Source organism: Equus caballus, chromosome 3 (genome assembly GCF_041296265.1).
Source record: "Equus caballus isolate H_3958 breed thoroughbred chromosome 3, TB-T2T, whole genome shotgun sequence".
Taxonomy (NCBI): domain Eukaryota; kingdom Metazoa; phylum Chordata; class Mammalia; order Perissodactyla; family Equidae; genus Equus; species Equus caballus.
The window spans coordinates 115,455,479-115,470,257 of NC_091686.1; positions in this window are offsets into that span (position 1 = coordinate 115,455,479).

The window sequence follows — 14,779 nt, forward strand, 5'->3', positions numbered from 1 at the left end:
AGACATACAAGGTGGTGAGAGAGAGTAGAGGAGATCCGGAGGACACAGGGCAGGTGAGAGAAAGGCAGGCTAAAGGGAAGACCTCGCCTTGCCTAAGTCCTCTTCGGGTCTCGACTTACACGTCTCAGGCCTTCCCTGGGTCAATCCTGCTCCCAAGCTCTAGTTAAAAGTCCCTCCTGAGTCCGTCGGGATCCTTAACACTTGCCGCAGTGATAAGTGATACTGGGCTTGTGTCGTGCTCTGGCGCAGTCTGGCCTAGCGAGCTCTGAGAAGACAGGGCCCAGTGTGCCTGTCCCCGCGGTGGCTCTAGCGTCTTGCGCGGAGCCTGTCTCTCTTTGACATCCAACACGTACTGGAAGGACTCAAGAATAAGGACCAGGATCCTTCGGCGTTGGCCTTGTCTGCCCCCTCTTCACCCTCCCCCACCTCGGGCTCTGAGCTCGTGGCCACAGGCGGGCGCGAAGCTAGGCGAGGGCAGGAGGGCCGGCGGAGCTCTCTCGAGCCTCGCCACGTTCTTGTTCTCCCGGCTGGGCCCGGGTCTTGGGGGGAAGGGCTAGTTCGGGTGTGTTCTGGGGTCAAGTTCTCAGGCCTCAGGCTCAGGATTCCCGCGCAGCCCACTTAGCTACGAGCAAACACCACAAAGCGTTCACCATCTCATACTTGATCGTATTAAAATGCACGTAGTACCTGACCAGCTAAGGGCTGAAAAAATCACGGCCTTGAATAAACGTTCCATTTTGGGTTTAGGTAGGGGAAAATTGGTCCAGTTTTAAAATTGGACAGACACTGTAGTGTATAAAGGGCCAGCTGGCCGTCAGAGACCCAGGTGGGGTGGGTGGGGACACTTTTGGAGAGGTAGTGGCTGTTGGTCAGGTAGTGGGACTGCACTTAAGGGGAGCTGGGTGTCAGTGGCCCTCGGCAGAGCAGCTCTGTCTAGATGCCTGGCCTTTTGCCGGGGTGAGGGGTTAGAACCCAGAGCTAGTTGGGATGGCTGCTTTCCAGCAACTGCCCTAGCTCTCTGGATTCCTAGCTCAGGGCCTGGCACATAGTAAGCACTCAAATGTTGTTAGAGGAAAGATTCCTACTAAGAGCGTTTTACGGTTCAAGAATGAGTTTCTTGGGCCACTTGGTTGAATCTCAGGGCAGGTGGTTCTGGTTCCATAAGAGGCCGCAGGAGCGAGAGAAGCTGGTGGTTCCTTCAGGAGCGCTCAGCTGAGAAAGCTGCACCCAGGCATTCAGGCCTGAGGTTTCTTTGATTCTCTAGGAGGGCAGGCAGTGAGAGCTTCCTCCCAAAAAACCCCAGGGGAACAGAGCAGGGATTTGGAACCAGGCCATTGAAGACATAGCTGGAGCTGCTCTGCTGAAAATATAATTCCCCCAGCAAAGATGGGATAGTCTAAGAAGCTTGTGCTTTCTCAACAGCAGGCACCACAAAATGCTCATAGCCTAACTGACAATAAGTTTTGCAAAGTTGAACAAGAACATTTATCGTTTTAAAAAATTTATCTATGGAGATGGTAAGGGGTGGACAGGGCATGTTGAGTGATTGTAAAAACAACCAGAACAGTGAAAATAGTCAACCCATACTGGAAACCTTCGCAGCAACAGGTTCTGTGCATCCTTTGCAACTGCAGTCATGGTTTTAAAATAAATTCAATAGAGACTTTTGAGGTTTAGAAAAGAAATGCATTAATTGGGGGACCTCGCTTTCCAGTGGATTCCTTCTGTGCATGAGAACCTGCAGAAGAATTTCTTTAAAATAATTATTTCCTAAGATGTCTATTATTGGTTTGATTTATATTAACTGTTCTCCACACAATGCTGCCTGAGGTGAGGTGCTCCCCACCAGGCTGGTCCTCCTGCTTGTGGGCGGCTGGTGTCCTGCCTTGGAGTTCACTCTTGAGGAGAATGCAACCCCAGAACACACTTGGGAAGACAGCCACGGGATACACAGGCAGGAGAACTCGGATCATACCCTTTACAAGCGCTTGGCAAGGGAAGACCTCAAAAGAGAGCTCAGAGGGGGACTGTCAACATAGAAATGTTTTGTTTAAAGGGAAAAATCTTTGTTGTAGAACTGCTGTCTGACTTTCTCTTTCCTTCTTTCTTTCCTGGTTCATTCATTTATCTGTTAAAATATTCAGCAATGTTTGTTAGGTGCCAACTCTTTGCCGGGTATGAAGAGAAAGGCCCCGCGCTGGCGCTGGCGGAGTTTACCGTCTAGTAGGGGCAGGGATGAAAGAGCCAAAAGGAAAATAAAGCAGGCCGTAGATTAGCGCGGAGGGGCGCGGGGCATGGCTTGAGGGGTTAGTCAAGGAAGGTCACTGGACTGTCAAATATCTGTAAGCGCTTTCCCCAGGGCCGCGTCGCTACCTCTCTGACTCCATCAGAGGGACTCTATTCTGCGCAGTCTCTGTCCCTCTGTGTCCCTTCGTTTCAGTCCCTTTCGGAGCCTTCCCTGCTCTGCGTGTGCATGCGGGCGAAGACCAGACCCAGAGCTCTGAGTGCGGGCCGCTCCTGCCCATCCTCTCCTTTAACAACTCCCCCATCTCTGGGAGGCCCGCTAGAGGGTCTAGGAAGCGCAGCCCCAGGACCCAGTCACCGTCGGGAGGCGGCGTCTGAGGTCCCGATCACTAGAGCTGGGAGCTGCTGGAAACGCCGAGAAGTTTCCAGAGGGGGCTGGCGACAGCTACTCGTTCTCCCTCGGCGGCAGCTCTCCAAGCCTGCGCGGGCCAATCACCGTCCTGGTAACCAGCAATTTATTTAGCGCCTAATCTGTTTCCCTACGTGCTTCACGTGAATTATTTCATTCATTCCTCCTGGCAGCTTGATTACTATTACCCCACTTTAGGGATCGACCCTACGCCGCGGCTATTGCTGGCCGAGCTGGGCTTCGAACTAGACTGTCTGGCTCCAAACTACTCAGCGCTGGCCACATTTCCCTTCGGTTCCCCACCGCAGAGCCGCAGCGATCAGGATCCCATTTACAAAGGAGAAAAATGAGGCCCGGAGAGAGTAAGCTCTGTCAGGCACTGAGCGAAATGTTTTAGTTCCTCAGCTCATTTCCTTTCCTCAAGCTCTCTAAGAGGCGGAATTCACGGGCCAGTAGCGAAGGAGGAAAGAGAACGAGATAAGAGAGGGTTCGTTGGCGGTGGCTGCGCAGGTCGAAATGGCAGCGTGATGGAGGCACGGCCAGGTTTGGCTCCTACTGCTGTGTCGTCCCAGCTTCGTGGCCCTTGGGTGAGTTCCTTAACCTCTAGCCCTCAATTTCCCCATCGGAACAATGGAGACACAGATTTGCTGGGAGATTAAAGGAGATAATGTAGGCAAAGCCCCGTGGAGTTGTTGCCTGGCGCCCAGCGAGCTCTCAGGTGATAAGGGTACAGGGCTGATTAGAAACCAGCCTTCCTACCCATTCACCTCGTCTTTCCCCCTCTCTCATCTGCACACGGGGCAGAATTTTCCCCAAACTCCCTACTGAGGAGACATTAGGGGATAGGAAACTGCCTTTTCACCTTCAGTGGGCAGAAGCCCATAAAGGAAGGCTTCTTAATCCGACCTCTCCTTGGTGACAGTGTGGTTCCAGGTGTCATCGTGGGCTGCTGGCTGGGAGAAGCTCCGGGAGGCAGGGTGAAGGACTCAGTGGCCCTTTTCCTACTTAGGTGATAGGCAGGGGGTTACAAGATACAGCCAGGGCACAGGGGTCGCTCTGAGTTCGCCCCTCCCCGTTTTCAGAGATTCTGGCTTCCTATCTCAGGATCCGATTGGCAAGAGCTTCTCAGCTTTGGTCTCTCAACCCCAATCTCCACCTTCCCCCCTCCCCCAAACACGGACTGCAGCCCCCATCACCAGGGTCCTCAGTGCAGAAATTGAGCTCCAGGAATGGAAAAGGGGTCTCATAGGTTCCAAGGGCCTCTAGTGCTCTGCCTGACCATATTTGATTCTGATTTAATCCTCAGGAGAACCCATGAAGTGGGTGGGATTATCCCTCTTTTAGGATGAGGGAGCAAAGTTCAGGAGGGTCAAGTGACAAGGGCGGGGTCACACAGCTTGCAAGTGGTGACCAGGGAACTCGTCCCGGGGGACCTGTAGGACTTCAAAGCTTCCAGCTACTGCCTGCGACTCCGGGCCCCCTCTCGCTCCTAGGGTGGAGTCTTGATGGTGGGATGAAGAGGAGGAGTACTACCCCGGCGAGGAAGGGGATATTAATTCTCTGGGCAGTTTCCTATTAAAACACTTGGCGCTGGCCCGCCTCCTCCCGGGCTGCCACTCGGCCTCCTGAAGGCGAGGCCTGTATATTTGTAGTTCGATTCCGCCCGTCAAGGCTAATTTCTCCCTACAACTTAATGGACTCGGCTTGACATGCGTAATGATTCCTAATCACGAACATTATTTTCGCTAGCTCGGAGACATGTTCCAGTTGTTGTGACAGATCGCGTTTCAGCCATAATGACGGAAAATTACCATTTCTAATTCTCCGGTTTTTGACACCTAAATCCACAGACCATATGTGTCAGCGGGAACTCTGGGTCCCACGATCCTCCCTCCCCGCCCCGGCCAAGCGATCTGGTGGCGTGGCGCTTCCACCCCACCCCCTCAGCCGCGCCCTAAGGGGTGGAGCGGGGAAGGACCCTGGGGTGGACCCGACTCTGCTGGCTCCTCAGCCCTCTGGTCCCTCCCTCCCACGTGAAGTCCTCCAACCACCAAAGACAAAAACCGGAACTTGGAATGGGCCTCAGAGACTGATGCATTTTCAGGGACCCATTTTACAGATGGGGACACAGAGGGGTAGAGAAGGGAGTGCAGCTTGTTTAGGATCTCACGGCTGTTACTTGGAGGGTAAGTTTTTCTCAAAAGCATTCCTGGAATTCTGAGGTGAGACTGTTGTGTTCCTCAGCTCCGGAAAGGGAGACCTGGCTTATTCTTTTATTTATAAGCCTCAAAACCATCAGCGAGGCAAAGCTTTCTAGGGAACATCGACACCAGTGCAGCGGAAGAAGTTGAGGCACAGAGAGGTTAAGTAATTTGCCCAAGATCAGAGCGCTGGTAGAGATGGAGTTGAGCCCAGAACCCGTGCTCTTAACCACTTTCTAAGGTGAGGCAATTCACCTTGACCACTCATATTCAGCACTCACCCCAGCGAGTGTGGATTATTATCCCCACTGTAGGTGTGAGGAAATTGAGGCTAACAGGCAGAAAGTTGAAACCAAGACTCCCATGTCCGTGTCCGTGGTCTTGCTCACTTTAGAGGGTCCCGGGGGACCCAGTGAACCCCACTCTTGGCCAACACTCTTCAGTGTGCTTCAGGAGTCACTTTCTTTGCGCACCTCCCAGAACTCCCACCTCTGGCACAGGTCTGAGGGAGGCCCTGAGGGTGGAGAAGTGAAGAGACATAAGCCCTCCATCAGGGCTTCACAGCGACAGTCGCTCATTACACAGGCCTGAGGGCCCTAATATTGACCGACGCACTTTATTCTAGGGAAGCACGAAGGGCCACGGGGCGGGAGGTGTGTCTGCTCAGAATTTACTAACCCTGCCTTGGGAATGTGTCACACAGCCGCAGATCTATCCTCTGTAAGACGGGACTGAAAATGCCCACCTCCGAAAATGGTTGAGAGATTGGCAGAGGCCTCCTGTCCAGGCACTGGGAAGGCGCCGAGCTTCACTGGGGCTCCATCTCACGCAGTCCCGAGGGGCCCCGCGCCACTCCCGCGTGGTTGGCGAGGGAAAGCTGCCAGTGCTGTGGAAGGCAACCCGGTCGGGGAAGGCAGCTGCGAGCTTTTCTAGAGGGTGCGGGTGAATCCCTGGCGGTTATCTGTCGTCTGTGCCGAGCCCTGAGCCGAGGAGGGAGCGAGCACCGAAAGGAGGTCGCGAGGGAGTCTCGGGCACTCGCTGCGAAGTCCGCTCTGCGAGGGACCGCCCGAGTCGGCAGACGCTGCTCAGGTCTAAGCGTTCTCCTCCTTGCGCAGAAGCAGCGTTGACCCATCACGGCAACCAGACCCGGCACCCACCCCGGAAACGGAGAACTGGGAGAAGAGAAATTACAGCCAAATTCTGAAAGCGCGGCGCGGGTCCCCGCCTCCACATTGTCATTGTCGGATCCCAGCCCCATGCCGCGGCGCACCCTGCTCCACACTGCTCGTCCTGCCTGGCGTCTGCCCTGCTGGCTGCTGTCGCCACGCCGGGGGACTTTTCCCGCACCCAATCTTCTGGAGCCCACACTCGGTCCCTGCTGGAGATGCAGCGGAAGAGGGGAGGGGAGAGCGTGGGGGAGAGGATTTGACCGAGGTGAGCCAACTAGTGTAAATGCTAAAGCAGCTGGCTTCTCGGTAACATCTACCCTACCCTACCCCCAAAGTTGGCCTTTATTGATTAAAAAGAAATGTCTTGGGAATGCAGTTTTTAGACACAAATAAGTTGGAGGCTTCCATGGAAGGAGGTTGTACACAATTATGAGGAGAAACTAGGAGCCTGTTTGTTCAGGCCCTTGGCCAGCTTGAAGCCAAAGTGGGTCACGTCTGCTGTGACTCTGGGTTTCATTTCCTTATTAAGTGAAAGAATAATGGAATACACACACACACACTCTTGCACGCCCCGCACCTGCGAGACTCCCTTCTCAGTGCCCCCATGGAAGGGTATTTGTGAAAGCACTTTGTAACCAGCAGAGACCCCTTGGATGTGGTTGATCCCCCCTTATCTATGGGGACGAGTCCAGAGGCTGTGCAGAACCCCTCTGGCCTTCCTGTCATTCAGGCTCCAGATACAATCCTCAAGCCTCAAGCCTACAAGAGTTGCATTTATTGCTCATTTTACCAGTTTGGAGACCGAGGCCAAGCCTGGAGGTAGTGGCCCTCTTTTCTTTACGCTGCCTGAAGCTTTAGCTTAGCAGAGAAAATCCATCAGAGAAGACATCCCTCTAATTGGGGAAGAAAAGAGGTGGTAGATATTGGTGCATAAGAATCTGAGCAAAGGGCTCTCCCATTTTCACATCCAGTATAGAATCATCCCAGCCAGAGTACCTGGGAGTCAAACCTAACTCTGCCTTTTACTGGTTATGTGACATTGGGCCTCAGTTTGCTCATCTGTAAATTGGGGGTAGCAATAGAACCTACCTCATAGGGTTTTGCTGAGCATTAAATGAGTTAAAATTTGTTAATGGCTTAGAATAGTGCCTGGTATATAATACGTGCTCAATTACTGGTGCCTAGCAATCAATACATGTTAGCTATTTTCAAAGACACCCTGGTTCACGTGGGAAGGAACCTCAGGAATTTGCCTGGATTTAAACAAACAAATATAGAGCCTACCATAGACCCACGGAGCCTGAGGAGCCCTGCAAAGAGATCCTTGAAGTGTTGCCTAGAATGGCACTCTGGAGGGTGGCCTCTCCAGCTGGGGGCCTCGGTGTCCATTTCAGCTCTGCCACTTACTATCCAGATTACCTTAAACTAATAGATACTTAATCTGTGCCTCAGTTCTTTCTTGTGGAAAATGATTTTACAAAGATAGATGTAAAGCGTTTGTCTCACCCCCTGACATTCAGTAAGAGTTCAATGTTGTTAGCTCTCATTCCTTCTTGATACATAAACTGCCCTTATAGACACTACCAGTATGGAGGGAGATGACATAATTGGTTAATGCTCTGGCAACTGGGTGTGATTGCTCAGGGAAAAGGTCTTTAGGGATGATCTGAATTCAAGACTGACAAGACCGCTCACAGCTGGTGGCCTTGAATCTTTGAGCCAGATGCCACTTCTCCAACGAGGATAACAATTTCCACTTAGCAGAGACTCCAGAATTACCTAATAAGAAGGGCTCTGGGGCCTAGGGGCAGTTGGAAGTTTGTCTTACAGCTATTCTGGCAGAACCAGCCAGCTCTTGACTTAGATTGGATGTGTTTTTGTGATCCACCGGGAGACTGCAGGCCAGGATGCTTTATGCCCAGCGCATTCTTATAGAGCAAAATGCTATGCAAATATTCCCATTGTAAATCCTCAAGTCTGTGGGTGGGGCAGAGAGGCTGGATTAAAGTCTGATTAAGTAGGACACTTGCTACTTAGTCCTCTATAAAATGCCAGCGGAAAGGCAGCATTCATCTGGGATTCTCAAACTCTTCTTTTGGAAGACAATCCCGATCAGAAGTCCTGATTATTTACTAGATCTTATGAAACACTTATGGTGTGTCCATAAGGTACTAAAAGGTCCACATGCTTCAGCACCTAGTTTGTAGATTTAGAGTTAGAGCGTAGAGGCCAGCTGCCACGACAAACTATCTATACCCATCAGATAATTTGTCACACCCGTTCTATGAGGGACGTATCGTTATCACCCCTATTTTACAGGTAAGAGGACTGAGGTACAAAGAATCGAATTTCTCTGTGGTATTACAGCTAACCAAGCCATGAAAGCTGGATTTGAATCTTGACAGCTCCCGTCCCTAACCATTCTCTATGCTGCTTTCTGTTGTGTCCCTGGGGCCCAGGAATGGTGCCTAACATCTGGCAGGCTTCTCTGAATATTTGTGGAAAGAGGAAGGCATTGTGATCCTCGTGTTACTGATGATGAGCCAGCGGACAGAACTGCTGGGCCAACCCTGCTGGGAAGGGGACCGAGGCCGCGTTGGTGTGTGTCTTCTCCCCTGCATTGCAGGTGGACTTGGGATAGTAATTGCCGTGGCACAGGGCCACTAGGCTGATACACCCTGCCCTCAATACCTAGGTCCCACAGTCCCTTGGCAGTGTGCCTAGCACAGAATACTGAAAAATGGGAGCCCATATTGTTGTCAGATCATAAATGCCTGAAATAAAAGGACCTGAAATAAGCAGGACCTCCTAGGACATATTCATGAGAAGGCTCACGATGTATTTTTATGCCTTCCCAGAAAAGCCTTTGAAAGGCCGGTGGTGCAACTCCTGTCCATTTCACTGAACGACATCCTTAAGCCTTTTCTACTGGAATTTCCCTCAGACATGAGGCTATCCTAGGGGTTCTGTTTGGAAGAATTGCGGCAAGGGTTCTCTTGGCGCTTGCTTTCGGACTTCACATGCCCAACGCCAGTGCTCGAGAAGGCTGGGGAAGAACCGTGCAGAGGCGGCACCTGCAGCTTCTCTCGGCCGCTCTGCACCTGCACCCGTGGTTAGTTCAGGGGCACCTCGTCCAAGCTGCGTGCCCAGAGCACTACTGGATCGCCTCAGCGGTAGCCAGGAACCCCAGGCCTGGGAGAGCTAGCGGGATCTCTGGGCGTTCAGCTTTCTGGTGCTGTTGGCAGGGGCCAAGTGTTGGCATCCGCCCAGCGTGCCGGCCCCTCCTTGCGTTCTTAACGTCTGCATCCTCTCTGATCCTTGTGGAAAGATTGTTGGCGAGACTGGTGGACATCATACTGCATTCTGAGGCAGAATAATGAGAGTGACAGCTCAGGATCTGTTAAGCTTTCCATAGAGCCCAGCTGCCACGACAAACTATCTATACCCATCAGATAATTTGTCACACCCGTTCTATGAGGGACGTATCGTTATCACCCCTATTTTACAGGTAAGAGGACTGAGGTACAAAGAATCGAATTTCTCTGTGGTATTACAGCTAACCAAGCCATGAAAGCTGGATTTGAATCTTGACAGCTCCCGTCCCTAACCATTCTCTATGCTGCTTTCTGTTGTGTCCCTGGGGCCCAGGAATGGTGCCTAACATCTGGCAGGCTTCTCTGAATATTTGTGGAAAGAGGAAGGCATTGTGATCCTCGTGTTACTGATGATGAGCCAGCGGACAGAACTGCTGGGCCAACCCTGCTGGGAAGGGGACCGAGGCCGCGTTGGTGTGTGTCTTCTCCCCTGCATTGCAGGTGGACTTGGGATAGTAATTGCCGTGGCACAGGGCCGCTAGGCTGATACACCCTGCCCTCAATACCTAGGTCCCACAGTCCCAAGAAGAGCACGAAGATCTGTGAATTAGGGCTCTGGCTGGGCGGGCAGAAGCCGCTGATTTAATTTTGTTTCTGGAGCACTCCAATCAGAAGGCCACCCGGTCAGGTTCGCCACTGGCTCACCGTCCCCTCCCCACCCCTTCAAATACCGGGCCGTCCAGGGTGCTGGAGGCCGAGGCTTGCGAGCGGGTATTGTGTATGTGTGGGGAGTGCCTGGCAGCATCAGCGATCCCATGGACGCTCCTCCAGCATCCCGGGCAGAAAGGATTAGGCCGGGAATTTGGTCCCGGGATGGTGGCCAGAGCAGCTGCCGCGGGTAGGGTGGCTGGGTGAGAGGCGTAGGCCGGGAATGAGTGGAGTGGAACCCAGCTCTGGGCAGAGGCCCTGCGAGGGTGGGGTGGAATGGATAGGGGCCACATGCGCAGCATGGTTCGAGTGGGATGGAGATGAGAGGTACAGCTCCGACCCTTGCAGAGGTCACCTGGCCCAGATGCGCAGGCACTGGCCAGGCCAGTGTTCGCTCTTCCCCTCCCGCTTCTCTCTTGGCAGGAGCCACCGAAGGCGAAGCTGGCTGTAACCAGTCTCTGCCCTCTACGCTGGGCGCTCCCTCATCGTCCCAGCAACAACCGCAGTGTTCGCTGGAAGGCCAGCAATTAAGGTGGGGGCGGGGGGCAGGTGGAGGGGGAGTCGGTTGCAGAACGCGGGAGCGGGAGCCGCGAATCTCCCAAATCCTGGCAGCGCCATACCCTGCCTGACGCTGCACTGGTGCAGGGAGAGCCCCCGCGGCGCAGGGCCGCTTCTGGCGTGGGGCTTTGGGTGCTCCCCGGCTCTTTGTGCTGCAGGTCCTTCTGTAAGCCGAGGCTGATGCCTCCCTCTTTGCGAAGCTGCGAAGGTGCTTCCAAAAAGTAAAAGCTGCGGTTGGTGTCAGGGCCCAGCAAGCCGCCAACTTCAGCACGCATAAAAATTCAATGGCGAGTGTTCTTGGTTTCAGTAGGTGAGGGTGGGTCCCATGATCTGCATTTTTACCCCTTCGGTGGTGGTCCTGGTGCTTGTGGTTCAGGGACCTCACAGGGAGACGCCGAGGACTGCGGGGCGGGTAGGCGTGGGGAGTGGAGTCTGGCCTCAGCTGGATCAGCCGGTCCTGGGAGCCACGGTACCAGGGGCAATGGGGACACAGGAACAGCAAAAGACCTGACCTCAGGGAGGTGACAGTCTAGCAGTAGAGTCAGGGTTGGGACTAGGACTCTGCCTTTAAGCCGCTTCCTCCAGCGTGGCCGCCCAGCCGCGAAGGCTGCAGCGTCAGCGCGCCGCCTCCTCCCCAGTTCCTGGGATCCCTTTCCGCCTTGGAGTAGCTTTCGCGCGGTCGAGTGTCTCTGGGCACGCCGTGCCGGGCCGGGGGCAGCACTGATGCCCCCATGTCACCGCAGGGGAGGGAGCGGCCAGGCGCAGCAGCTTTGCTTGGGGCTTGGAGCACTTTGGCGAGGGCTTTTGCAGACATGCAGTCCGGTGACGAGGCATCTGCCGACTTGGGTTGGGGGCGGGGGGGGGGGGGGGTCATGCAGTTGAAGAGCGTGGGGGGTCGAGTTTCCTAACTCGGGTCTCGCTGCGGTTTGCCCCGGAGCACAGGAGCAAAGTGGGCCCCACTGCAGCCGACTTCCCGGAGGTCGCGGTCTCCTCTCGGAGAACAGGGGCGTCGCTTCCGGCCAGCCTCGGCGGGGGTCAAGTCAGGCTTCTCCAGCAGGCGGGTTTGCGCCTGGTCTTGCTGCCAAGGAGAGCCACCTGCGGAGGCCGCTGGCGAGTGCCGAGCTGAACCCACACCTGGAACGCGCCCCTCCCCAGTTCCCTTCTCAAAGCCCTTGCCTTGCCCGTCTGAAATGGAGCGAGAGGCTCTGCCGCTCCCTTGGGTAGAAGGTAATGAAGCTGTCAGGGATTCACAAGCAAACAGTGTTTGCTCGCCCTTACCTATCCAGGTGAATTATTTGCGGTGACTTCTCATTTCCTTCCCCCAAAGAAAACCATGTCCTCCCATCTTCCCACCTTTTTTTCCCTTTAGCTTAAATGCTTATGAAAAATTGATGGAAAAACATTTTTAGTGGCCTTTGAGTTCTCCTAGAAAAACAACCCAAACCCAGACCTCACTAGTAATAATGAAAACTTTAAAATTCAGCTCTTTATCCCAGGCTTCCCCAGTTTTCAAACTGACAACTCAAATATATTTGGACTTCAAAACTTCAAACTTGATATCTGGCTGTTTTACAAAGATGGCTTGACTGAAAAATGACTGAAAATGTAAAATGTTAATTGCAACAGATTTGTAACTCTTTTTTTCTTTCGCAAAGCCGCCTATCAGCTTGCTGAGTGACTATGCTAGGATTGAAAGCTTTGTGTCCCCTATATTGGCAGTTTACAGGGGAAAAAAAGGTGAAATATCGAGCTAATGAAGTTCAATAAGAATACCATTAGAATGTTTCCTTATTCCTCATTCCCCCTTGGTTTCTTTCACGTGGAATTCATATGAAATATAAACTATATATATATATAAAAGTTTGCAGAGTGCTACATTAACCAAAAATACAGGGAATGAAACAATTAAGGAGCGCATATAGGCATATTAATTACTCCACCTTGCACATGCAGCTATATGTTCTACATGGCATTTTTCATTACATTATACATGAGCTGTTAAATGTATAAAGTAGGTACATTTGTAGGCACATTAACACACTATGAGAACTTGAACTTGTTCATTTCCTGACTTTTACAGGCCTGGTTGGGCTGTATGAGCTTGCTTTATATATGCTCACGTGCCCTGAACTCCCATTGACTTCTACAGTTCCCACCTCCATGGATGGAGGGAGGCAAGTAGAAAATGGTACACTTAAGTGTAAACTGGCTAAATCTATGTTGTTGCATGTGCCTAACATTAACCGTGTCCTGCAGTGGCCCTGGCCCCAGGACAGAAGGAAGCTCTTGACTTCTCACGAAACCAGGCCTGGGTGCCTTTTTTCAACCAGTCGTCTTTTCAGAGACCACATGGCAAGTCCATCGTTACATTGGAGGTATTTTTTCTGTCATTGATTTGCCTGTCTGTTCTCCCAACTTTCTCTCACAAATGTGAAACCTAAATTGAAGCTACCCTGTTCCCTTTACAGAGTACCCAGTTCTCTTCCTTAGTGCAAATGAGTTTGAAATAATTCTTACCCCTTCCCCACACAGACAATGAGCCATCTGTGGCTTTTACTTTGAGTCTACACTCCTTTATTTTCATAAAATTGAAAATAATTTTAATAGGATAATTAAATCCCTAGGAATGGCTTACTCAGTAAAGAACAGGTAGATTAGCAGAGCAATAAATAGTCTTGGGTCCTGATGGGTGTTGCAACGTAAGGTAATTAATTTATATTACCCACACTGAAAAAGATTGCATATGTATTCGAGAGAACAGGAAAAAAAAAAAAAAAAGCCCCTGTACCTACCCCAACCTTCCTTATTTATATTTTCTTAGTTTTTCTTTCTTTTTTTAAAATTAAGAATCTAGCAAAAAAAGTAGCTTGTCGAATATAGAATTAGAATAAAGAGCAAGGCTTGAGAATTTTACTTGACAGTGGACTATGGAAAGAAAATTTCAAGTCAGCTTCAAAATAAATCTTGAAATAAATATTTAAAATATAATTTGGTTTACATGCAAATGGCATAAGAAGGAAGATACCACAATTGTTTTGAAGATGGTAAAGGGCTTTGAAGAATAGTGAAAAATGCCACTTGTCACTTTATGTCCCATTTACAGGAACAGATAACTAGATATTTTGGAGTGAAAAATTCCTGGCACTTTTTTTTTGTGGGAAAGTGTTTTATGAATGATCCAGGTTTTCAGATTTTATCTGGTGGGTGTAGGCAGTCTATGATCCATCAATTGAAATCTGTACTGAATATTGATAAAGATTTAAAATATGTGACTGGCTATTTTAGTCTAAAACTATTCCATTTAGTTTTAAAAAATGGTGAAATCAAACATGGAGATAGCAGCTACCAATATTGAGGACTTCTCGTGTGCTGGGCAGAATGCTGGATGCCTTACAAACATTATCTCATTTTCTCCTTAAGAAAACCTTTGATATTATCCCCACTTAACAGATGAGAAAATCCAGGCTTAGAGACTATATGTAACTTCCTTACAGTCGTGTAGATAGTAAATAGTGGAACTGGGATCAATTGACTTTAAGATCCAAATTTTAGCCACCACTCTAAGCCGCATCCCTCCGATCACATGAATAGCCATTTTTCACGGAACAAACATGAATTCACAAAACCTTGTATTTAAAAAAAATGTTTACTAAATTAAATGGTTCAGGTTGAAATGGAAGAATTGGCTATGAACTTAGAGAAAAATCACCTGGCTTTCAAGAAGGTGGTCTTATTTGCTAGGCCTAAAATGTTTTACTTTACTGTTCTGTTTTGAAATGTTATGTTTTGGAACAAAACCAATGGTAAGGTTCAGAAGTGGAAATGCCAATATAAAGGATGAAATGCTGGAACTCTTTAAAGCTGGAAACCAGAGGGAGTTAATAGGTATATCAATTTCATATCAGACAATTTCATATGTCTGATAGATTTCATGTGGCCTCTTTCTGTTGAAAACATTTTTCTTTAACATTTGTTTGCTAAAAAGTGTAATTCCAAGGGCCAAATTCCCTGGCTTGTGTACTGAAGATATTCAGCGTTTTGAGTGTTAAGAAGAGCTCCGAATTAATCCCCGGGAAAAATTCCTTCCATTTCCAAGTCTGCCAATGCAGGATTTTCAGAAAGGATAGTTGACCAAGGAAATTAAACTCCCTTTTACTATGCAGATGTCAAGAAAGT